Here is a 25,694-nt window from a genome sequence, read left to right as displayed (position 1 = left end):
TTATTTTATATTGAGCAACCAATTATTTTCTATCAACTACACTTTTCTATATTCATTATAGTATGTATTATTTTTTATTACTAAAAATAAATAAATAAGGGTATTTCAGTCAAATACTAATATCAATTATTGTCATCATTTTTTTGTCCCTTAAACAACAATGGCTTAACAGCTCTTTTGGTCTCTCGCTTATCAGTTATCACGATTTTGCACTTTTGGTCCCTCCATAAAAAATTAACAAAATTAGTCCCTCACATTTACACACTTTTGTCGTTTTAGTCCCAAATATGCAAATATGGGCCAGTTTTGCAAAAAATTAAGCAATGTGGAGGACCAAAAGTGCTAATTTTTTTTGGGGACCAAAAGTGCAAAATTGTAATAAGTGAGGGACCAAAAAAGCTATTAAGCCAACAACTATCTTTATAAAATGGAGAGAGTACTCACATCAGAGAACTATGTCAAATACTAGTAGTAATATTGTTTTTGCTTTCAGAAGAAAAAAATAGAAGGGATAAATTGCTTTTGATTAATCTATATCTATATCTATATATATATGTAAAGCCGTAAAGCTCACTTGAGTTTTTTACATTAATTACATATTGTGGTTATCATTTAATGATTCTTCTTAATATTGCTACTTTTATATTTTTTTATCAAGTAATTATTGATTATAATAGAGTAATTTTCCCTAATTAAATACATACATGATAATAAATAAATTAAATATATTAAAAATAAATTAATAAAATTAGAAGGAATATTTAAAATATTATGCATATCATATTTATTATAAAAAAATAAAAGAATAACTCAAATAAATTCATTTTTCAAAATAGTTTAATTTTGAAATTTTTGGTTAATAATAATTATAATTTATATTAAAAATATGTTTTTGGTAATAATATTTAATATGATTTTTACATAAATATGGACATATTGCACTAACTTTCCCTGAGGTTTATTATTGTTACACTCACCTATATATAATAGGAAAAAAAGTAGTATACAATAAAGTGTTTAATGAACTTCCTAAATGCAATTATATTTGGTATACTTTAAATTTTTCTTAATTGATAAAAAATAAAAATTATTCTTAACCAACTTCCACTTATTTTTATCTTTATATTCATAGTAGACGAGCTTATGAAGTTTTTTAACTAAGTCTTTACAATTTTTGTTAGTTTTTTAACCACATGTATCATCTACTGAGGAAACAATGTTCTACTCGAGTGTGATTAAAGTCAAAGGTCTCTCATAGAGTACAGTTCTTAATGATCGAACCTTAGGGATTAAAGAGTTAATTTTAACCACTATGATAGATATACGTCAGATAGAACGATTTGTGTTTGTAAATTGCACTTATAAAGTTTTTTCAATTTTTTACTATCTTCAAAATTGTAAAAAATTTCTATTGAATAAGATAAATTATTATCTGTCATCGAATGATAGCTCAAGTGGCAAGAGCTAGATGACATGTGGGTAGGGTGGAGGAGGTCAAAATATCAATCAATGAAGGGTGCAATATATCTTTCTGGTGTACCAAAAAGATAAACTATTATCTTAATTAATTTATCAACTAATTAAATTAAAAAATATAATTTCTTACAAACTGCATATTAACTAATTAAATTCTTATTAAACAATAAATAATATAATTTTTTATATGCATCACTAAAAATATTTTTCATAATTAAACTTTTTCGATACCATTGTTCCCATAAAAGTTCAATTGCAAACATTGCTTTCAAGGTGAAAACATGCATAAAAGTAAGAGAGAAACATCATTTTGCACAAAACAAAAACTAAATTATTCAACTCTAATTATATATTTCCCTCCTTTTACTTATTATAGAGAGTGTACTATTATGAAAACATATGATCACGAAATGAATTGAAAATTAATTTTAGTAAGCAACATAAAATATTTTTTAATATACTAAAAAATTAGTTTACAATAAATATTTTATTAAACTTTATCAATGTAATTACATTTCATATATTTATCTAATTTTTAATTATCTACTACACAATACATTTACTATATTATTACGTATACGAAGATAAATTTAACATATAACTTTAAAAAAAACCCGTGCAACGCACGGGTTTAATTTCTAGTATATATGTAAAGCACACTTGTTTTTTGCATGCAATTAATGTATTAAACCATAAAAGCTCACATACCTTTATATTAAATACATTAAAAAATAAAAAATTTAATAAACTAAAAACTGAAAAAAAAAAATTGTATTGTAAAAACCTATTCAACTACTTATATTAAATAACAACATTCATAGACTTAAAATTGACTTGAGCTTTGCATTTGACAAATTTAAAAAATCAAAATAAAAAACAAAATAATATTTATTAATAAATAATTTAGATAAAATACTTTTAAAATAAAAAAATGTCTATCTATATTGTACTTGGGGCTCTTATTTCCCAAAGTAATTATATATATATATATATTTGGTTTTTCCAAAAAAAAATATATCTATCTATATATATTAGTAAAGCTCACTTGAGCTAAGTATTAAATACAAATACACATGAGAACATACATTAAAAAAACTGGTGTTTTAACGAGATAGCTTAGTGAGCGAATGAACGGGTAGTGGAAACTTGTGCATTAATGATTTCAGTTTTAAACTTAATAAATATCATATGTATAAGCAAAAGAGTAACATCCATGCCAAAAGTGTTACAGACCACAAAGTTATATCTGCAAATGGTTTTAGAAGAGGACCTTAAATTAAAATCAAATTTAATGTTAATTTTAAACTAATATCAATTTAGTCCAAGAAAAAAAAACTATTAACAATAAAGCATACTTCCACCAAAATTAATCTTGATATGCAATGGTCTTAGTTTGCTGTCCAATTTTCTGCAGGAATATATGTCAATTTTTCTTAAACTCACAAACTCTTAGAATTCCTTAACATAGTAACTCCGAAGAAAAACTAACATTAAATTAAAAATAGTGGCATGATGGCAATACCGGTGTCAAAAACTGAATAAAATTGTTAATGTCAGGAGGCTATTCAACTATCTACATTAAATAAATAAAAAATAAAATGTATTATATTTAACCATGCATCTATTATATATCTATATAAACAAACCAGTGAAATCACTCACAAACTCAAATTATTCATATTTCATAGACTTCAGTTGTTGGTGAGAAAAAAATGACAATTGTCTCTAACTACTTCAACAAATATGTCATTTTTAATTATTTTAGTTAATTTCAAAATTGCTTTTTTAAATTACTCATTTTTATTTCTTTATTGCAGGAGAAAGATCATCAACAACAACAAGAAACACACATTACTTAGTGATATATCCCCGTTGCAGATGATTGAAAAATAAAACAGTGAGTTTCACATATATGGTCATTTACTAAACAATTCTTCTCATTCAATTGAAATCATACAAAAATATCATCATTTCTATATTTATATGACACAAATCAGTAACAAAGTGTGAGCCACATAAATTTATATACTGCACTAGAAAGATAAGTGTAAAATGTAGTACTCACTATATTCTTGATAAGAAATAGGAATCTTTCACTCCTCAATATTGTCATATTATGGAAAAAAAAATAGCAACTTAATCATTCAAAGGGAACAAATGACGTCCATCCTGCAGTTAGATAAAATCTATTTTTATGTTCGTGAAAGTGATTTTAAAAGAACTTCTATGCCACCAGCAATGGTAAACAACCACATCAATCTTGATAAAAAAAATTAGCCCAACTGATAACATCACTGCAATGACTAAATCAATATTAGAAAAAAAAATAGTAGACTACCACGTTAATTTCAATATTAATCTAATTAAGTAATTAAATTTCTTTTATATAAAAAAAATTACTCTCATTTCAATCTCAATAGAAATCTACCTATTTTTTCTTTCGATTAAGCAAAAAAAAAAAAAAAAAAACTACCTGTTTGATCCCTTTTTCCCTTATTCGAGAAAGAAAGTGTGAGAATATCATAACTAAATTATATTTAATTATACATATATTTAAAATCTTCTTCTAAATAATAGTTTTCTTACTTTTCTGCAAATTTAAATATTACAATTAAAAAATAGAAATTAAAAACGAACCCGTGCAACGCACGGGTTTAATTTCTAGTGTATATGTAAAGCACACTTGAGTTTTAGCATTAAATACATAAGCAAAACTCAAGTGTTGCATTGCATTAAAAAGATTTCAAGAGAAAAAAAAACTTTGTAATAAATATATTAAACAGTAATAAAATTACAATTTTAAAAATTTAATTTATATTGTCAAAAACTATTTAACTACTTACATTAAATAACAACATTCATAAACTTAAAATTTTACTTGAGTTTTTTATTTCACAAATATTAAAATTAAATTCAATAGGAAAATAATAGTTTTTAACAAATAATTTAGATAAAATAGTTTTAAAATTTTAAAATTTCTATTTATATGTAAAGGAGACTTGAGTTTTACATTAAACCATAAAACTTGCAAACCTTTGTATTAAAATACATTAAGAAATAATAATTTTTTTGTAATAATATACTAAAAAATAATGAAAAAATGAAAAAAAATTGTAAATAACAACATTCATCAACTTAAAATTGAGTTTAAAAAAACACTGAATTTATCTTCAGTTTTTCATTTGACAGATAAAAAAAAATAAAATTATTTAATATTAAATAATATGTATAAAATATTTTAAAATTGAAAATACCACTAAAAGATATTTATTTTTAACTATAACATGTATGTGCATTATTGAAAAAAATATTTAAACATATTTTTTAATCTATGATATATTAGTAAAAATTACTCGAGGAAGCATAATAGAGAAAAATAATAATGCCAAAGTTGAATGAATGTTTTTTGTGAGAGGCCTGACTTATCCACTTAACATGTTCGTAGAGCCTCAAGGGATTAGTCTCATGGCTATCGAGTGTGAGAAAACATTTGCAAACCAAATAAGTTGAAAAAAATTAAATTCACAAGATAATATTTTAGGCTATTTTTTTTTTGTCAAAAGGGCATTTAAGTTATCACTTATTGTAATTCAAAAAGTTAAAATGAATTTATTCTTCTTGGTCATGACATGTCACAACAAATGACTTTCCAGGTAAAAAGTATTAAAAAATGATATTAAAACTTATTTCATGACATTAAATACTTATTAATGAACATTTTTAACGTTATTTAAATATTTCAGATTAAGTTAATAATTTTTCATATTATTAAATAAATAAATTTTGTAATTGTTAAAATTATTTCCATGCCAATAATTGAATTTGAGTAATATTAATTATTTATACAAAAAGAACTATAATAATATTTATTAAAATGTCGTAACACAAATTTGTAATGTTTATAATTAAAACATATTTTAACTTTTATTTAGTTAAACTACAATATTTTTTATATATTGTTAAAAATATTATAAGTAAACTCGTGCAACGCACGAGGTATAATATCTAGTATTAATGTATTACTACCTTTGTTCCTATTTAATTGTTTGGGAAGAGAGGAAAAACATATACTCCTTTGTTCCTATATAATATCTAGTATTAATGTATTACTATCTTTGTTCCTATTTAATTTTGTTGATTTTTATAAAAGTGTTATTTATTTTTCATTTTATCTTTTTTCAATTATTATTTCAACAAGGGTATTACTCGGGAAAACATCAGCTAACTGTCCCTCGAAATTATAAGTGAACATATATGGATGTAGTAATCATTTAATTGTACCCACCGGTACTACCGTTGTTACTTACCCTAATTAAGACGTACCCCATCTCCAATACTTAAGTTTGTGCTGCTGTACTTTTTTTCGTAGTATTAGTACAAGCCAACCCCTTTATCAAATTAAATGCCATTAATATCATGATGGTAAATTACATGATTATGTTCTTAGAATTTTAGAAGCAACGACAGATTGGCGTTCATGGTTGTGTATAATCTCAATGGCTTTATTAGTCATAAAAATATGTCCACTAGATGTGGTGATCATGAATCATTAACGGTTAATGTGATCGGTACTAATTAATCGAATTAATGTTTAATTAATTAGTTTGTAGAGATTTTCATATATGAAAGTTAGTTAGAGCATCTACATCCATCATACTCACTATAATATCTACACTTCATTTTTTACAATTCCTCACAATGTCACATCATCTACATCACTTACTAACTCTTTACTCCAACACAACAACTCTATAGTGGATCTCACTATCAACATCATATTTGCATATTATATTATTTATCTTCATTTTAATCTAATTATATTAATTGTAACTGCTTGTAATAAATACAAGCTCAATTTTCAAGTCTAGTTTAGAGTATCTATTCTCACATACTCATCTTTGTCATGTTGGAATTGAATATGTACTCCAATGGTAATAGATACTCATATGGGTATGTATTTAACATTAGATACTATCATTGGAAATGCTCTTAAAGCTAGTTAAACGGTTGAATTCCGAGAGTAATTATCACTCCACCTTAGATTGTCAACTTTAAAAGATGGCTAAATGTGATTGTAGTGACAAATAATCAGTGCAACGAGATATTTGCTCTTGTGTGTCGAATAGATATCATGAAGTGAAATTAAAGCAACTCATAATTTGTAATGTCAAGTTGGTTGTGACTTGTGAGAGATAGGGAAAGGGAGCGTGCTTTACGTACGATATCATTTCCCATTGGAATATTAACGTTCCCATGCCATAATTAACACGTGTGTTTCTGAATAACACTTGGGTTGTTAATTACCCTTTGAATTATCAACATGTTGTTCCCTGGCTTTTTCTTGGTAACAAGTTTGAATAGGATGTCTCAAGTTGCTTGTCCAGGAAACATGCATGAGTTCTACTTCTTTGAACATTTTGATCAAAGTTCTTACTCGGTTAAGGTAACATCAATGGTTCTTGGGCCTAATAACCTCTCCGGATTCTTGTGTCGTTGACAATTCAACTATACAAAATTCGTCAGCTTAATTATTTTTTAGGTCAGAAAATTGAACCTCAAAGACTACTCAATCACTATATCGATCTTCACCATTCTGCACCACAATCGACCCCACAAGCCTTTTTATTTAATGATCCATCTGCATGTATTACTTAAGAGCTTGCATTTGTTGGCTCGCTTTCCGTGTATCGTTTCCAGCACAAAATCTACTAAGACTTGAGCCTTAAGCGCTTATTTGGGGTCATATATGACCTTGTATTCAGATGGCTCTATTGATCAACTGATCATCCTTTCACCGAGGTATTATGAGTCAATATTTTCAACTTTTTTTTTTTGGTCAAACAATATTTTCAACTAATATGAAATTTTTTATTGACCTTTTACTTATGGATCCGTCACTGCTTCTTGGGCTTTGTAATTTAAGTTGCTTCAAGTCCACATTGTCCAAAAAAAAAAAGTTGCTTCAAGTCCACAATTTTTTTAAAATCCACAAATATATAATTGTTTTTTATTTTATTTTAGACATGCCTATAAATTAATTTATACTTCATCTTACGACATTATTTTAACATATTGTTTTTTTTTTCGAAACTCATTTTGACATATTGTTATTTACCGCTAAATACAAATATGCTTATGAATGTAATGATATTATCAAACTCAAAGGGTTTTTTTTATATGGACTAATAAACCAAAATTATTTAGTTTGAGAACAACAAACTCTTCTGGGCATAATTGTAATTTGAGTTTCACATTTTTTATTTAACTTTCAAAAACCGCAATCTCCGTCGTCAGTTAATTACCACGCCTTCTTCTCCACTCCCCCTGGTTTGTGTCGCTGGTACACAACCTGTTGGTGGCACATGAATGTTGTACTGATCGTTTCTCTCTTTGCAAATAGAGGCTGAACGTGACCCAGCAGAGTGGAATAGCATTTTATGGTCATTCATGAATATGGGTTCATCTGTTTTTATTTATTCATCCTTTGAATTTAAGCGTTGGACTATTGCAGATTTGCAGGTATTGATTTGAGAACATGATTAGACAAAAGAAATCGTAGTTATGGAAAACTATATATATATATATTTATATATATATAGTTTATATTTTTGAATATAGGCATTTTTTTTTACATCAGAAAATTGATTTATGGATCTCTCATTCAACTTACATGTCTCATAACTCTTATCACTTGAGATATCATTCACGACTTGAACATATGCATTTAAAAAATTGTTACTAATTTAGAAAAAAAAAATTAAAAAATGACTCGTTCATTTATGATTATAGATATCATTTTTCTTTTCGTGCTAAGAGAGATATAGATAGATATCATATCCTATCACCAAAATATAAGATCACTATAACTAGATTGTATCTAATCAATCATTTCAAAAAAAAAAAAACGATTGTATCTAATCAATAAAAAAACAGGCATGATTTTATAAGTGTAAATCACACCTGTTTTTATTATTTCTTATTAAGCCAAAGCACGCCTGGTAATTATGGTTATTATATATACGGTATAGGTATAACCACCGATGAAACTGAAACTGAAAGTGAAGATGTCGAAGAAGAAGATAATAACAGTAGAAGAGGAAAGGGAAATTTCAAAGAAAGCTGTGTTAATTGCATTGAAGCACCCACGGTTTAACATTGATATAAAAAAACCCATGATGAGGATGAAGAAGCACCTCATTGATCTTGGTGGTTTTTCTGAAGATAACATCACTCTCATGATTGAGGATGAACCCTCATGTACCCTGCAGCCCACTGCGGACAACATACGACATACGCTATTCAAACTGGTTGGGTTTGCTAAGCCAGATGACATCATCTTCATCCACCTCATAGCCCATGGCTGTTGTGAAGGCATTATTACCTCTTCCGATAAACAATCCATACTAGGTACCCCAATTTCATACAACAATAATACAGTGTGCAGTTCAGTTCGTACTTCATACCCATCATTTAATTTTTATTTTTATGTGAGTGTAAACAGATTATTTTTTCAGGGCACTTATAATAATAGGCGTCAAAAATGGTTGTACTATGACATTTGTATCCGATTGCCTAATTGAACCAGCTGTGGAGCCCGAGTGTTGTAGTCTTGTAATGCCATCAGATGTCATGAGTTTGGAGCGACTAGGAGAGTTGGGCACACATTCCGCAAATTATCCGCCACAGGATTTCAAAATTGTGGGCCCTAGATCTATGTCACCCACCAATTTGTCTCCTGTAGATATCCAGCTCAAAACTACTGAATACCAAGCCCAACATCAAGGTAATGTGACTCCAGTTCTCAAGACTCTCTCCAAGTTCTCAAAATTGATTTTTGAACCAAGGAAGAGCTGCCTTCCAGATTCACGTGTAATTCTGTTGAGCGCTTTCGAACGTGATCAAAACAACACCACCGCCACCAGGGAATTTCCACCTCTTTAATTATTCTACCCCCCACCAAAGGAAGATTCTTCCACAACCACATTATTATACGGGGGTTTCAGCAATACCATACTCGACGTAATTGAAGAGACTCATGGTCAAGTTACAAACTTGGAGCTCACTCAACAAGCTATGGCAAAACTTAGGATGCTGGGTATTCATCAAAAACCTGGACTATGTTGCACTGACCGCCACCATGCATATGCTCCTTTTTTCTGTTGATTTGGTGGAAGACCAAGAGAGACTGGTGTATTATTTAATTGATGTTAGTTCTGGAACCATGTAGTTCTTTTATTTTCCATCTCAGTTAGATACATGTTTTATAAATTTGCATTTGAGTGGTTATGTTTTAGATTCTGTTTCAGTTTACTCAACTAGATTTGATTAAGTGAATTGGAATAAAATAAAATTAAAAACACGTGAAAATGATGACTAAGTAAAATTGGAGTTAAATAAGACTCAAATACACGCTGGGACCCAATTTAATTAAAAAAAAAATCAGGGACAACATTTCAAGAAAAAAAATTCACAGACTAATTCTGATATCCTTTACGATCTTAGGAACATAAAGGGTATTTAAGCCTAAGTTATGTTTACGTACCTTTTTATTTGTTTATAAACTCTAGTCAATTTACTTTGAAAAAAAAAAAACTCCAGTCAATTTCGGCTTTTCACGATTCATAGGAAGGATCTTTTGGTGGCGCAACTGATTTCGTTCAATGGCAAGGCTGATAGAGTCTGATTCCCTTTTGACGTCACATGTGATTACGGACGAGAGCCAAGCTGTAGAGTCCGATGTGTGGCGTTCCTTCTTATGAATCTAGATAATAGAGAGGTTTAAAAAAGATGGCGTGATCGTCTAAAGAAGCTTAAGGGGGGAGGAGTGTGTGTTTCAGTTGAAGCCATCTCTTGTAGCTTATGGTGGGATTAAAAATTCAAGGCCTAGGGAAAGACCCAGGAAAATTGAGAATAGTGGCAGGAAGAAGAATGATCTCGCTAGGGTCATCAGTTGTTCTCTATTAATTAGCTAAGGACTCTAATACGTTAAAAGCAAACAAAATGAATCAACTATTGGTGTAATTGGCAGAGTTTTTGGAGCCTTTTGATGCCTTGACTAGGTGAGGAATACCCTTTTGACGGGGAAACATATGGGCATGATATATGATTATACATATGAGGAGACTGTTTTAAACCAAATAGCGGTCAAAATCCGTGTAGACAGGTTGTCTCAATAGTGGTGGCCCTGTGGCAGGCTCCTCATTTGTTTGATGTTGATCTTGTTCCTCCTTTGGGTTTCCCCTTTTTCTTATGATAGTTTGTTTGGTTTATGGTTTTTTGGGTGTTGACTGTTGAGGTTGTTTTGTTGGTTGTGTTTGTGTCCTTCCGAAGCTTTGTGTATCTGATGTTGTTGGTTTATTTCTGGATTTTGATTTCGTTCCTCTGTGAGTGTTTTGTAGAATCAGTCTGTGTTTGACCCCATTTAGATTTTGTTTTCTCTTTGAAGATGGGATATATAATCTTGTCTCATTCCTCTATATATACTTTTTATTTTTTAACGAGAGGAAATAAAAATTAACTTTTGAACATAGACACTTAAAAATGATTCATTCATTTATGATTATAGATACATCATCCGGTCACATATATAAGAAGAAAAAAAAAGAATAGGTTCATTCATTTAATGAATATATCTAACCCTCCATTGAATGAACCTGACTAGATACATTCATTAAATGAATGAAACTAAAATGTTTTTTTTACTTATATATGTAATCAGAGGGTGTATAATTTTTCTTTTGCCCAACAAAGCAATCTCGGTAGGCAAGTGGAAAACAACAGACCCAGATGAGATTTTTTGAAAAATTCAAACCTTTAATAGAGATGAAAGCAAATAAGGAAACCGAGACACATACAATGCAAAATCACTCATCGTCCAAACATCCATCTCCTTCAAGGCCGAGGTGACCCACATCGTCACACCACCGTCGCAGGAACAAGACGATTGGGGAGCTTCCTCTCCCTCGGGCCTTGTCTAAACGATCTCCACCATGAACCCCAAATCAAAACCTTGCACAAAAAACTCAGCACTTGCCCAAATCAACAGTCTAACTCTAAATTACAATGCAAGTTTTGATGGCAAAGTACCCCCTGGCAATCCGAGTGACGATGATGAGCACCTTTATATACTGGAAATCGACAGCTCCAGATTTCCGATCGGGGAGCTTTAAGTAAGCGAATTTGGGATCGGCGCAAGTGGGCCCCGATTTGGGATCGGCGACGATCGAGCACCTTCAAGACCCGCCTCCATTGATGCATGCAATGCAACTAATGAGCACCATATCACTAAGGTAGCGTTTGGGAATGGAACAGAACGGGACGGAACAGAACAGAACTGGACGGAACAAGACAGCAATGTTCTGTACATTGTGTTTGATAAACATACACATAACAGGACAATTAGATCCTATTTTATGTTTGGTGCATGTTTCACAGAACGGAACCATAATGCTAATTACATATATACCCTTGTCATATTTAATGTTTTATAAAGCATATGAATTAACTAAATAAAATATTTTTCATATATATTAATTTATAACAACCGTATAAAATTCAGAAATCATTGTAGAAATTTATTAAAAAACAAGACTACTGATAAAATTATAAATTGATGTCAAAATTTATAAAAATTATGAGTTCTTATCAATTGTTGATATTGTAACTAATTTTAACAAGTGCTAAGTTAACTAACTTTATTTTCTAACTATTTTTAAATGACAGCAGTGCCTTATTTTCCTGGAAAAAATCATCAAAGAGAAATTCCTATTCATCAACAAAATATCATAACAACAAATATTGTTCTAATGTCATCCAAATAAAATAAAAGTTTAAATAAGAGGCAAACCAAAACACCCTAACAATGTATCTTTGAACCAAAAAACATGACCCAAACTGAATAAATATGTCTTTCTTGGTAGCATCTAGTTTCAATCCTTAAGCACCTTATTAACGAATTCATCCTTGTCCTCTCCTTCCATCTTGAGAAACAACCCTGTAAGTGTAGGACATTTTGCTATCTTAATAGTTGCTTCAATACGATCAGCACGTGTTAAATTAAGTTTCTTAAGTTCATCTGCAACCAAGTCATGCCCTCGGTTTGGAGGTGCAAAGGTGTTAGCCACCATTGCCATGTTATCATTTGCTACGCTAACGCTTGTATCAAAAGCTTCAACACATGCTATTAATCTATCATTTTCTCTAGCACGTTTTTTTGAAGCTCGAGAAGTTGAAGCTGGTCCTGGAATAGGAACAGATTGAGGTGAGTTTATAGGAATCTCACTCTCTTCTTGAGTGGCCTCATTGCCTAAATCATTTTCTTGTTGAGTATCTTCTGCAGCATCAGCAATGTGACCATCAGCACGATCCTTTCCAAATATGATTTGCATCTTCTCATATTCTGGATATGGTTTGTTGACAAAATTTTGAGCTCTCGGGTGATGCTTAATTAAAAAGGAAAAACATAAAGAAAGTTAGATAAATAAGAGAAAAAAATATTAATTAAATAATACATGTACTAAAACAAAAACACATACTGCTAAATATTGTTGCAACACTTGCAGGCTATCAACTATAACGCATTTTTTGGTGTCGTCCCATCCAAATCCACTTGTATTTATCATGTCAAACACTGCAGTATATTTTGTGTTCCGTCGTTTCAGCTTATTCGCCACATGCTTAAAAGTAATGTCAATACCTTCCATCCTAGCCTTCATTCTTTGGGCAGCTATCTCATGTGCTCCTGCTTTAAATTTTCCATTTGGCTGTTTTTGACCTTCAACAACCAATTCTTGTAAAATATTCATAAGATTCTCCTATTTTATCAAAGTCCAAGTACGACTCTTCCTTGGATCCCCATTTGCTTCATTCTCCATAGCTAAGTTAATCAAAAACTCTTAAATTATTATTGAAATCAAACATATAAATATGAAATACTCAATAATTTGTAAGTTAATAAGGCAATGCATAAGATAAATCTAAAATAAATGAAGTTCACATTCGTATTACATCAAATAAAAAAAAAGTCAAGCCCTATTTCTACTAGCTTGCCACTCTACAAACATTTGAGTTGCCAAGTTATCTCTCCCTTGAGTCCACTGGTTGCTTGTCTCAACTACTCCAATTACATTGTTTGGATCCTCCCCTATAGGTATTGCATCATCCATAAGTGGAGTTTGCTCTTCAGGATCAAAAGACATGCAAATCCTAATAAAATTATGAAGTAAACAACATGCTAATATAATTCTGTTTTGTGTTTTAATTGGATAAAATGATGGGCTCCTAAGAATTGCCCATCTCTTTTTTAGTAAGCCAAAACATCGTTCAATAACATTTCTAGCACTTGCATACTTGAGATTGAAAAGTTCTTCTCGATTTTGAGGTGTTTGGCGACTGTTTGACCATTCTTGCAAATGGTATCGTCTTCCCCGATAAGGGCCAAGAAATCCTTATGCCTACTAATAGTATCTCGCAATACCCTTGAGTCAGCAGCTGACCCTTCCCATCCAGACAAAACATACGCAAATTGCATGTCTCGTGTACAAACTCCTAACACATTTGTAGCAAGATGTCCTTTCCTTGTTCGATATCTTGCACTATCAGCTACGGGTACAGTGACTGGTATGTATGTTCCATCTAATGCTCCCAAACAATTCTATTAAAGCAATTAGAAAATAATTGAGACTAAATTATCCCCAACTATAATATGTATTGAAAATAATCTAGCTTAAGACGAATCTTAATTTGATTACCTTAAAATATTTCCACCTTTCATCAGTGCAGTCTTGGGGTATAGGTTCAGGTTTTGCAAGTAACAACTCATGCAACCGCAAAACAGCAGACAAGACATTATGGAAATACCTACTAACCGTCTCTCCTGACCTATAATATGTAACTTGAATATCTCTATTCTTCTTATGATGGGCTAGTATATTTAGAAAAATAGCAACTTGCTCCTCAATCATTAATTTTCCATCCTCAATCAACCCTCCTTGAATTTTTAATAGCTCACACAATTTAGCAAAAGTGTTCCTACACATTCGTAATTCCCAAATACAATTGTTATCATTGCTTTTTATAATTCTATCTATTACACTTCCTCGTGCGATGTCTCTAATATGACTATTATGCTCTGAATGAGCCCTCTCTAGATTTTTTTTTTCACAAACTCATTAATCAATATAGGTGCAGCTCCAGACATTGCAAGAATATTAATGTACATCCTCCAAATATAGAAGAATGTCAAAACACGATGATCACCCATTATTGCCTATTGTGAAAAATAAAAGAAACTAGGAAATATAATTTACACAAAAGAATGTAATATCATGCAATTTAATTTTGCTTAATTTATCATCTCATGCAAGTTAATTAGCTTTCTGTGATTGTAGCAATATGATCACATATAATTTTTGTTTGAACTGGTATGATCACATAAAATTGTAAAATAATGATTGTACTTTAACCAAATATGCTAACCACGTGATACCTAATATTTTACTAGTGATTATAACCAAATATGATACTGCTACTTAATTCTTCTTTACTAGGTGATTGGTGATAAAAAAAAAATAGTATGAGAGGTGATATATTAACAATAGCATCACGTGAGTTGTGGTCAAGAAAGAAAAAGATGGAATCAATTATAAAAAATTTGATTCAGACATGAACACCTAAAAACCAAAAAGCAATGGCAACGAAGATGTATCATAACATCACGTGGGTACAGAGCAAAACAATTTTGATGAACGGTGGAGTTTTTGGATTACCTTCGATGGAGTGAGAATATCGAATGAGAAGATTGAAGCCGCAGCCGCCGCAGAAGACGTCAATTGAATTTGACGAGAATGAGAATGATAGAGAAGCGTTTCTAACGCAAAAGACCTAGAGGGCAATTTTGTCATCGTAAAATATTTTAATTATGTGTTATGTTCTGTTCTCTTCCGTTTCACCTTTTTTTAGGAACCAAAATGTCCCGAACCTGGAGCTTTTTGTCCCGTTCTGTTCCACATTAAAAGCATGACAAACACAGAACATGACTCATATGTCTCGTTTCGTTCCCTCCCCCCTATTTACCAAACGCTACCTAAAGGTTTGAGTCTAAGGAGTATGGATCTCTCCCTCTCAACTGAAAAGCCTCCACCCTGAGACCAAAGAACCTTAATCCCACCAGAACCCAGTCGATACAACACCCAGATCGGGGCAAGAAGCATATAAATCAGCTGCTCACCATCGGCAACCGCAAAGAAGAGGATGGTGGTGTTGAGATCTAGATTTTTGGGATAAGCAGGAGGAGATCTCTCCAAAGAAGAGGAAACACGGTGGTGGTTCTAGGTCTGTTGGAGGAGGGGGGAAGTCATTATAGTGGTGGTATGACAATTATACCCTTTTAGTATAAATTCAATCTTAACCGTCAATTTAAAAAATATTCTTATATTCCAAGATCTAACGGTTGTTAATGATGGTCCATGTTTTTTTTTTATTGACAAATGTTAGTGTTCAATTGTTAGTAAGTTAGAAAATCTATTCAATTATTTTCTTCCGGAATTCGAACGTTGGACCTTTCCCTCCCTAACTGCCTATGAAAAAAAAAAATTGCCCACTTGGCACCAACATCATATCCTATCACAAAAAAAAAATAAGATACTAACTAATTAACTATAACTAGATTGTATGATTGTATCAAATCAATAAAAAAAAACAGGCTTGATTTTATAAGTAAATAAAATACCTGTTTTTATTATTTCTTATTAAGCCAAAGCACGCCTGATAATTAATTATGGTTATTATATATACGGTATAGGTTGAGCCGGGATCCTCTTAAGTGTAAAAAAATTTGAGAGTGTCATGTTTTACCATCTCACCATTAATTTTTGTGTAGATAATAAATGAAAAATAAAATAAAATAAAATTAATGATGAGATGATGAAAGTTGACACTCTCAAATTTTTTTACACATGAGAGAATCCAAACCCTGTATAACCACCTACCAAACTGAAAGTGAATGAATGTGAAGATGTCAAAGAAGAAGATAACAACAGTAGAAGAGGAAATGGAAATTTCAAGGCTAAAAAGCACTTTTGGCCCATGATGTTTCAAGTTTTTGCATTCTATTTTTGTCGATGTTTCTACCCCTCATATTTTCAAACAGTGCACAGTCAACCCCTCTGTCACTCAGACACGTTAAAAAACTATCGTAATGAGTTGACATGGAAATTAATTGGGCATGGGAGATTCAAACTCAAGACCTGTAAGTAGCAAAACATGTATTTAACCAATTCAGTTACATATATAATTAATATATACATCAAGCAAATTTAATTGATATCATTTCCTTGATCATCATCAACTTCATATACTCCTCTTCATCTCTCCAATCCACTTAGGAACCTCTCCTGAGAAAGCCTAAGTGACGGAAGAGTAGACGGTGCACTGTTTGAAAAACATGAGGGGTAGAAACGTCGACAAAAATAGAATAGAGGTATAATTTGCACAAACTTAAAACATCACGGCCAAAAGTGCTTTTTAGCCAAATTTCAAAAGAAAGCTGGGTTGGTTGCATTGAAGCACCCACGATTTAACACTGATATCCAAAAACCCATAATGAGGATGAAGAAGCACCTCATTGATCTTGGTGGTTTTTCTGAAGATAACATCACTCTCATGATTGAGGATGAACCGTCCTGTACCCTGCAGCCCACTGAGGACAACATACGAACTATGCTATACAAGCTGGTTGCGTATGCTAAGCCAGGTGACATACTCTTCATCCACCTCATAGCTCATGGCTGTTGTGAAGGCACTATTACCTCTTCTGATAAACAATCCATAGAAGGTACCCCAATTTCATATACAACAATAATACAATGTTCTGTTCAGTTCATAGTTCATAGTTCATACTCATCATTTAAATTATTAGAATTAGAGAACTTAAGCATCTAATATTTATTTAGTCTCTTACTGCATGCATATATACTGTTTGATAGAATGATTCTATGAGATGGGTTGTTAATTTTTATTTTTATGTGAGTGTAAACAGATTATTTTTTCAGGGCACTTATAATAATAGGCGTCAAAAATGGTTGTACTATGACATTTGTATCCGATTGCCTAATTGAACCAGCTGTGGAGCCCGAGTGTTGTAGTCTTGTAATGCCATCAGATGTCATGAGTTTGGAGCAACTAGGAGAGTTGGACATATATTCCGCGAATAATCCACAGGATGTCAAATTTGTGGTGGCCGGTATTAGATCTTTGTTACCCACCAATTTGTCTCCTGTAGATATCCTCAAAACTACTGAAGATCAAACCCAACATCAGGGTTATGTGACTCCAGTTCTCAAGACTTTCTCCAAGCTCTCAAAATTGATTTTTCAACCAAGGAAGAGCTTCCTTCCAGATTCACGTGTAATTCTGTTGAGCGCTTTCGAACGTGATCAAAAGACAACCGCCACCACGGAAGCTCATTCCATTTTTTCACCTCCGCCTGAATTATTCTACCCCCACCAAAGGAAGATTCTTCCACAACCACATTATTATACGGGGGTTTCAGCAATACCATACTCGACGTAATTGACGAGACTCATGGTCAAGTTACAAACTTGGAGCTCGCTCAACAGGCTATGGCAAAACTTAGGATGCTGGGTATTCATCAAAAACCTGGACCCTGTTGCACTGACCGCCACCATGCATATGCTCCTTTTTTCTGTTGATCTGGTGGAAGACCAAGAGAGACTGGTGTATTATTCAATTGATGTTAGTTCTTTTATTTTCCATCTCAGTTAGATACATGTTTTATAAATTTCCATTTGAGTGGTAGTTTTCTGCTTTATGTTTTAGATTCTGTTTCAATTTACTCAACTAGGTTACATACTTACATGCTTCATGTCACACATTGGAGCTCATGCTTGCATTAGTATTATGTTTTTTTACTTCTTAAGTCATTTGACACAAGTTCCCACTTAAAGTGAATCCATTTTCTGCACGACATCCTTTAAATTTTAAAGGACGTGGGTGTGAAAACATAATGTTTTCAAATAATTGTTAATAGGGAGTTATGGGTTTATGTAAATGTCATCCATTAAAAAAATAGTAATAAATCTAATGGTTTGAAAAATTTTAAAAACTGAACCGCCAGGGGGCAAAAAAAAAAATTCCATGGTAGACTAAAGTCTTCTTATAATAGGATAATGACATGCACGCCATGATCTACTTACTGCAGCATATTGTTAAGTAAATGCACTTTTTCTTCATATCTAACTTAATATGGTTGTGTGTATGAATGTCATTCCACTAATACGTGTTGCCTGACTCATTCTTACAGCTTTATGGGTAGTGAGACCAACATGTTTTAACGTACTGTCAAAAGGGAGTCTTTGTGGGGATTTTTTTTTAATTGGATTTTTTAATCTTTTTTACAGCTCCATGGTTATTTCCTTATTATATTGTAATTCAAGTTGCTTCAACTCCACAAATATATAATTATTTTTAATATTAGACATGCTTAAAAATGGTAAGACTCTCAATTCTGATTTGGAAAGTGTGCAAGGTACCTGAAACTAGGTGGCGATCGTGAAGGTTTATTCTACACTTCTGAATCTGAGGTGAGCAGCTTTTGTTTTCTTTTTCTTATCTCTATGATTAATCTTTTACCATTTTATGTGCAATCTACTAATACTGTTATTGTTTATCTAAATTACCATTTGGATGTTGAATTTATTGTTTTTCTAATTCTGGTTTTTTTGTTTCTTCAATAAAGGATGTAAGAAGATAGTAAGAGCGCAATAGGCGCCGTTAGGTGGTGCTTAGAAACCAAAGAGGGGAAAGAGAGAGAGAGACTGAATTTAAAGACTATTGAATATTATGCTAACTGATTCTGTTACAGAGAACTCTCTTATATAGAGAGAAGGAAGCATACAACTAACTGAACTGAACTAACTGCCAGCGAATGCTAACTGAACTGAACTGAATTAACAGTCTGGACAACTAACTTGCTATGAAAACATGATGTCCTTTGGACTGATATGTAAGTAAAGAAGGATCACACTTGCATCTCTTAAACCCAAACTGTAGTAAAACAGAAGTTAACCTCTCAAACCAAGCTCTAGAAACTTGTTTAAGACCATAGAGTGCCCTTTTTAGTTTGCAAACTAGTGATTTATCAGCAAATTCAAACCCACCAACTGCTGCATTATAACTTCCTCAGTGAGAATGCCATTAAGAAAGGCATTGTTGATGTCAATTTGCTGAATATGCCACTATTTAGAAACCAAAGAGAGAGAGAAACTGAATCTGAAAACTATTGAATATTATGCTAACTGATTCTGTTACAGAGAACTCTTTTATATAGAGAGAAGGAAGAATACAACTAACTGAACTAACTGCTGCCTAATGCTAATAGAATAACAACCTGGACAACTAACTTGCCAGCTAAGCATTGCTAAGCAATGCTTAGCTGGTCAACACACACTAACAGCTAGTTGAATACACAGCTACACATGTGTTCCCTTACAGCTAGCAAGCACAATTTGTGCTAGAAATGGAAGATTGGCTAGACCATCAGTGCACTCCATTTCAGCATGTTGCATAGGGTAATGCTGCAGTACTCTGGGCTTCACCTTTTCTATAAGTTCTTTATTGGTAATCCTTCCGTGAGACTCAGCAATCACTTCCGCCACATAATAGCTGAAAACTCCACAAATATTCAATCCTACGGCACTTGGAGCATTATACTCATAGGCAAGTTCATCCTCTTGACATGCAGCAAAGAAAATAGTTCCAGTCCTTGGGTCACCCGCACCACAAACTGGGTTGGTCTTGAAGAAGTTTTTGAACAATCCTCTGGCGTGACAAGTGTCAGTCATAACCGTCAGCATGCATGTTCTAGATATATCCTTTGCCACACTCCTCAAGTAGTGACCTATGACGATAAAATTTAGTGAGTTTTAATTATTATAAGTAAAATAGAAATAAAAATAATAATTACCTGGAACAAAATCCAAATCACATCCAACTAAGCCCTTTTCCCCATTACGATCTTCGCAATGACCAGCATAGTATATATAAATTACATCTCCTGGTTTACTGGATTGGTGGAGTGATAGCAACGCATTCTGAATATTTTGACCAGTTGGGTTGCAAAGATTGGTCACTACTGTCGGTCATAACCATGATGTTATCTTCTTGAACATCAAAGTTTTTCTGTAGGTATTTCAATGTATTGAGAACATCATTGTAACAACCATACAGCCGCTTATGAGGGACTCCTACATAGTTAATTCCAATTACCAGAGCCTTCTTGGAAGCCATCACAATGTACCTATAAATAGATAAGAAATGATTTATCAGAAATCGGAATCGCCATCCCTTTTTAAGTTGAAGGTTTATTGGAAAAACATATTTTGAATGATAAGGTATATTTTCCCAAAAAGTAGGCAAGAGTTTGCATAAGATCATGAGAGTTGTTTGCATAATTGAGCATGACTACTACATTTTTGTTTCTGGTTTTTGCCTCCCATTCTTGCATTTATCCTTATGTAGTTGCATTTCTACGTCGTTGTAGATTGTTGGTTTTTACAATTTTCTTTCCAAAATGGTTGTTGAATTGTTTGTTGACCTTTATTTGTAATTTCTTCTTAAGAACTTATTAATTGTTCAATCTGATAATGTGGTTTACAATGTAAGTCTTAACAATATCTGAACCTTTTTTTTTTGCAGGTTATAAAGATCGGATAAATTTTGAGGCTTGAAGTTAAACAAGAGAAAAAGACTAGATTCTGTGGTAAGTACTATTTATACAAGTGGCTGGAAAATTATCATTGTTTCAGTAATTTCTATGTGTCTCTCTATAACCTCACTTCTATGAAATTAGTTGTTAATGGTGTTAATTGCGAATTGATATAGCTTTTTCTGTTTTCTGTTGAGAAGTCTAGAATTGTCCGATTTGTCTTAATCTTCCAACATCAGGTATATTCTAAGTAGTAATTGATATTTTTTGTCTAAGAATGCTTCTTAACAAGGAACAAGAGTAAATTTTAATAGCTCATGAGTTGATGTCATGCATTGCTTTTAAACACTATGTATTATATTAGTTAAAGCTTTGCATTTAGGTTGCATAACCTAGATATTTGAACCTATGTTATTTTCTGTTCCAATGTAGTTGGTGCTGTTCAATATCACATTTGAGCGTCGCTTTCTCAAAGGAGTTGCCATGCCTTTTTGTTACAGAACAGAGAAATTTAGAAAACATTTCACTGTTTTATAATAGAACAGTCACCGTATAGCATTTTTACTATCAGGGCTATCTTATATATACTTTTATTTATTTTTACTATATGAGTATTGTAATTACTAATTACTGTTGGTTGTTTGTGGGAATTTAATTTCCTGGTGTTGCTGCCATACCTAGGGTTGATCCTTATAAAATCGTAGAAGTTTTTATATTAACCAGGCCCATAGATCTTTTTACTTACTCTTTGAGATTGTGGACTATAATTGGATGCTTTACTTTCATTTACAGCTTAACAAGAATCTCTTAATGTGAATAAAATTCTCATACTTCTGTTTTTTCTTCAAGATTCCTACGATGTAGTTGAACTCTCTTTTTGGTTACTCGCTCTATCTTTTGGAAGAGTAGTATGAAAAGGACAATAGCGTACTCATCCACTGAAAATTAATAGAAAAGATAACAGTTTAGCATCCGAATTAGCCGATCACTTAAATTAGCCTAAGATTATAATTTCTATGATATGAAACTATTTCAATCTTAGTAAAATAGTTAACAGTTTATTTGGTTTGCTGGTTTATGGTCTATTTGACTGTTGCCTGTATTGTGTGCTTTGCTAGCTTAACAGAAACTTCTTGATAACTTTGTTTTCTTTCACAGGCTTTATGCTGCTAATGAATAAGACCAAACTAGTTCTTTTTGTGTAGAGGGAATGTTTAAAGAATTTAATGGTAGTGGTGTGTGCAGCATGGAAGCATCTTTGTCTTTGGTGGCTGTTCTTGAACTTTTGCTATGTGATTATGTGTTAGAGGTGTTTTCTTTAACCCCACTTGAGAGGGTGTTAAAAAAAGACCAACTAGGATGGAACCCTCTGCTCATAGTATGCAAATATCATCTGATGGAGTTGATGTATTAAAAATTGATACAAATGAGCTGAAATATGAAAGCAAATTTTACTCTGGGTCATTTGGTCACTCGTGAGTTACTTTCTGGCATAATCGTCTAACCATTTCTTTCAAATATAGTTCATCTATTTTCCATTTTTTGTTGTTTTGATTTGTTTGGTATTCTTGAAAGTTGAAACAATAGATGGTGTATTTACCCAGGTTAGTTTTGACATTCTTTATGATTTATACATTCTGTTTGTGATGGCTGTTTTGCTTCAGTTTAATTGTTTTAATTGACTTCCCACAACTATTGTGAAATTGCAAATTTCTCATTGGAAATTTGGTCAGAATTATGCTCACTTCCCCTGTTACTTGTGTTCTATTCTGGCTCAAAGGTCGCTTTTGTTTTTATTTTCAAATTTGATCCTTTTCTCATTGACTTTTGCTTGAATTGTTGTTGGGTTGTAATCTGAATCTGTTGATGTGATTAATTCAAAATATGGGGTTGTCTCTATGGTAGTCGTAATTGATGGCGGTGTATCTACCTTTCTATATTTACCTTCATACAAGATGATAATTTGTTTTAAAAGTTTGATCGGTGGAGATTTTATTGTCTTTGTCATCATTCTACTCAAAGTATGTAACATCCTCTTTTTGTTAATAATTTATACTTGGATTGATTTCTCACCTGAGCTTTATTCACGTTGACTCATGATGCAATGCAGAGGTTGCTAAAATCAGCTTTTATAGATAATGAAGGATCATTTTGATCTTTTCTAAACTGTCTAAATACACTTAGCTGGACCATGACTGAATTTCCGCTTTCTGTTAGTGAAATGCAAGAAAAGTACCAGGTATGAGTATCTTCTTCTGCCCTTTATTAAATTTGCATCTTAATTTGCTTTTTGTCTCCTATTCTGGTGTCTTTTCGTTAGAGTTCTGAGCTGTAGTGGTGCATATGTGCTAATGGGACCTGGGATTTCATTTTTATTTTGTATACATTGTTATAGATGATATATTTATTGAGCAATTTAACTTTTAGTTCTGTTACCAATACATCTTGCATGCATAATGTTGAAGTTGTTTCTATCAGCACAATAATTGCTTCATTGCTTGTCTTTTAGAGTTTAATGGGCTATTTTGATATATATGTACTTGGTTCCATAATATATTGTTGAAAGTTGAAATCCTTCTTCTTTCACAGGTAATAGATTTTCAGCAAAGGAAATGTTGTGTCATATTCAAGCTTCTCGTGTAATCTTACAAGGATTCTAGAGTTCTACACTCGGGGACTTCTCAAAAATTCATTTGAAATTATCTTAAATCACACGACTTCTACACCGGATGCTGATCCCTTTAACTTCTGAGTTCCAAGCCTGTAACTTTAACTTCACACAAATCTGACATATTTAAGTTGTTGTTTATCCATCGGCCATATTTGGATATTGCTTCTGGAGAGACCAATAGTCCAACCTTATCACTAACCTTTGGGATTTTGGAACCTGGTGGGTATGTTGAAAATAGTTTCAATCCATGATTTTTTTACTATAGGTTTTGCTTCTTTTTTTTTCTTTTTAAATATTTTTCAGACCACTTATTTTATTTATAAGGCTTTGTTAGCGTTTAGAAATCCATGTGTTGATTGGATCAAGCCCCCAGCTGCATTCAGTCAACCTACAATTCATTGCTTTAGATTGTGTAAATTGGTTATTAGCATATATACCCGAACATTATCGTGTGCATATATAGCCTGTTTAGGTATGGACCTATTGGCGTTTTATCTACTAGAAAAGACACTAGATAAGCTTAAATAAGTGATTCTTAGTTTGTATCCGAACGAGTTGATATTAAAAGATAGATATTTTACTTTTTATCTAAATATTTTACCTCCTTTATTTTATGTATAAAATTTCAAAAATGTAGTTATTCTTTTATTATTATAGGTTTATATTAAATTAAGAGACGAAGATCAAAATCAGAAAACATTAATAATTCAAAGTTTCAAACTTATGTAGTAGTAATTAAGTGATGGCATGTTCATAAAAAAAAAATATGAGAAGGGAAACAACTTGAAAATGTGTTAAGTACTTTTAAAAATAAAAATGTGTTAAGTACTTTTAAAAATAAAAATAAAAAAGAATTCTTAAGTGAGATTCGAACCCCCATGATTGAGAGCTTTAGAGTTAAATCTCCAACCACTAGGCTAGCAGCTCGGTCAACATTTAGAACGCAGAATGTATTATATATCTCAGTCACGGTAACGTTGCTAAAAATTAATGTTAAAATCTAATAAAACGTTTCAGCGTAGATTCGAACCTGATCAATGTTAGTTATTACTTAATAGTATGTACTCTTACAAATAAACCAGAGACCCATATTATTTATTGATGTGCGCAAGTAAATATATGTTAAACTCAAAATGATATTGCTAAATTTTCAAATATTTGCATAAGAACTACTCCTATATTTTAAGGTAATCTAAGAACGTTATTCAAATTGCAAGGGTTTACTTTTAAATATTTTCGTGATTTGTAATTTGATTTATTGACATTTTATATTTTATTTTGTTTAAAATCTGTACATTTTCTATAAGTCTAAAAAATGAAATTTTTAGCACTACCACAAAGGATTTATTTAGCATTAAAAAGTTAGAAATACCACTTTGTTTTCAATTGACGTTTTTTATAAAAGGATGATTTGGGTTACAAATCTCATTAGTAACTAGTGCTTTTTACCCGCGCGTTGCACGGGGAATACGTTTATTGTATTTTGATACATCAATCAATACTTTGATTATTAAAAATATAATAAACAACAAATGAAATAGAAGAGTCTGAAATGATGAGCAAATTGGGTAAAAAGTCTTAAATTGAAACTTTTGTTGCATAGATTGAAATTTGTATCCCCGTATGATAGCTCAAGTGGTAGGAGTTATGGGGTATATGGGTTGGGTAGGGGGAGGTCTAGGGATCAATTCCTAACGGGTGCAATTTATATTTCCGATGTATAACAAAAATGGATTGAAATTTGTACAATTGAAAAACTAATAAAAAATTGCTTAAACACAAATGAAATACCACAGACCTCGTGAACTCTCACATAATTTTTAT

At 31.8% G+C, this 25,694-nt stretch overlaps 1 long non-coding RNA gene and 1 pseudogene across 4 annotated transcripts; one reads left to right on the top strand and one right to left on the bottom strand.

Moving 5' to 3' along the window:
• Positions 1 to 12,271: 12,271 nt before the first annotated feature.
• On the bottom strand, positions 12,272 to 13,349 carry LOC130743010 (uncharacterized; annotated as a pseudogene).
• Positions 13,350 to 16,928: 3,579 nt separating this feature from the next.
• Positions 16,929 to 24,407, top strand: LOC130747301 (uncharacterized). 4 transcript variants are annotated; one of them, XR_009022359.1, is made up of 6 exons: positions 16,997 to 17,308; positions 17,526 to 18,228; positions 19,022 to 19,076; positions 21,190 to 21,253; positions 23,310 to 23,438; positions 23,789 to 24,403. It is a non-coding gene; the product is annotated as an uncharacterized LOC130747301 (long non-coding RNA). The 4 variants fall into 4 exon arrangements; XR_009022357.1 differs by having other exon boundaries at positions 19,014 to 19,076; XR_009022358.1 differs by having other exon boundaries at positions 16,929 to 17,308; positions 17,513 to 19,076; positions 23,789 to 24,407.
• Positions 24,408 to 25,694: the final 1,287 nt, after the last annotated feature.

This window comes from Lotus japonicus, chromosome 3 (genome assembly GCF_012489685.1).
Source record: "Lotus japonicus ecotype B-129 chromosome 3, LjGifu_v1.2".
Taxonomy (NCBI): domain Eukaryota; kingdom Viridiplantae; phylum Streptophyta; class Magnoliopsida; order Fabales; family Fabaceae; genus Lotus; species Lotus japonicus.
This window is presented reverse-complemented; position numbering and strand designations above follow the sequence as displayed.